This window comes from Rutidosis leptorrhynchoides, chromosome 3 (assembly GCF_046630445.1).
Source record: "Rutidosis leptorrhynchoides isolate AG116_Rl617_1_P2 chromosome 3, CSIRO_AGI_Rlap_v1, whole genome shotgun sequence".
In the NCBI taxonomy this organism is placed as follows: domain Eukaryota; kingdom Viridiplantae; phylum Streptophyta; class Magnoliopsida; order Asterales; family Asteraceae; genus Rutidosis; species Rutidosis leptorrhynchoides.
The window spans coordinates 429,494,263-429,496,084 of record NC_092335.1 but is presented as its reverse complement, the minus strand read 5'-3'; positions in this window follow the sequence as shown (position 1 = coordinate 429,496,084).

Sequence of the window (1,822 nt, the reverse complement as noted above, 5' to 3'; positions counted from 1 at the left end):
GGCGGGATATTTATATGTACGAATAATCGTTCATTTAACCGGACACGGGAATGAATTAATAGTCATTAGAATTATTAAAACAGGGGTGAAATTATGTACAAGGACACTTGGCATAATTGATAACAAAGTATTAAAACCTTGGGTTACACGCAGTCGATATCCTGGTGTAATTATTAAACAAAGTATTAAGACCTTGTTACAGTTTAAGTCCCCAATTAGTTGGAATATTTGACTTCGGGTATAAGGATAATTTGACGAGGACACTCGCATTTTATATTTATGACTGATGGATTGTTATGGACAAAAACCAGACAGACATATTAAATAATCCAGGACAAAGGATAATTAACCAATGGGAATAAACAAAAAATCAACACGTCAAACATCATGATTACGGAAGTTTAAATAAGCATAATTCCTTTATTTCATATTTAATTGCACTTTTAATTATCGCATTTTTATTTACTATCATTTTATTTATTGCACTTTTAATTATCGCACTTAAATTATCATCATTTATATTTTTCATTAGGTTTTAATTGTGACTTAAAATATAAAATCGACAAACTGGTCATTAAACGGTAAACCCCCTTTTATATTATTATTATATATAAAAATATATATTTTGTACAAATATAGTTGTTTAAAATATAGTGTAAAATAAGTCGTCTCCCTGTGTAACGAACTGGACTTACTAAAAACTATACTACTCTACGATTAGGTACATTGCCTATAGTGTTGTAGTAAGGTTTAGGTATATCCCATCTGTAAATAATTAAAACTTGTGTAATTTGTATCGCTTTTCGTATAAAAAATATATAGTATTTCACGTACACCTCGCACGTGAAAATATAATTTGTTAGTGCTCCAAATGAACATATATTTAGTAGCAATATCCTTCCAATATGTAAAGCTTTTAGTTGCAATTGTTCTATTTTTATGTAATATTCGTTTAAATAAATAAGTGCGAAGACAAAAGGCGAAAACGACGATTTGAAGACGCAAACGTCCAAAAAGCTCAAATGTACAAGATACAATTCAAGTGGTTCAAATTATTGATGAGAAACGTTTAAAAATTACAAGAGTACAAGTCGCGAAACGCAATGTACAAGATATCTACGCGTACGAAAGGACGTTCAAAAATCCAGAACCGGGACATAAACCGGCCTTAAATGCGCGACGCAATGGACCTAAAATTACAAGTCAACTATGCACAAGAATAAAATATAATATATAAATAATTATATAAATTATTTATATATTATATATATATAATAAATATGTCGACAAAGCTAGGATCCAAAATTTGGTGAGCTGGAATCTGAAGCTCCGCACTCGCGAAGCTGTAAAGGGTAAAAACTCCGCACTCGCGGAGCTGTCTGTTTGAAAAATGGCCTATAAAAGCCATCGAATTCAGCCGAGAGAACACACCATCCAACCTCAATCTCTCTATTACTCTCTGTATATATATAATATATATAAATATAATATAATATAGTTTAGTTTTATATTAGATTAGTTTAGGTTATGTAACGGTTATTTTACGGGTTTTAAAGTCGAAATTCTGCCCGTGTAAAGCTACGCGATAAATAATCAATGTAAGCTATGTTCTCCTTTTTAAATTAATGTCTCGTACTTAAGTTATTATTATGCTTATTTAAGCCGAAGTAATCATGATGTTGGACTAAATATTAAAGACGGGGTTATTGGGCTTTGGACCATGATTGGAGTTTGGATAAAAGAACGACACTTGTGGAAATGGGACTATGGGTTATTAATGGACTTTATATTTGATTAATAAAGAGATTTACAATTTGACGTA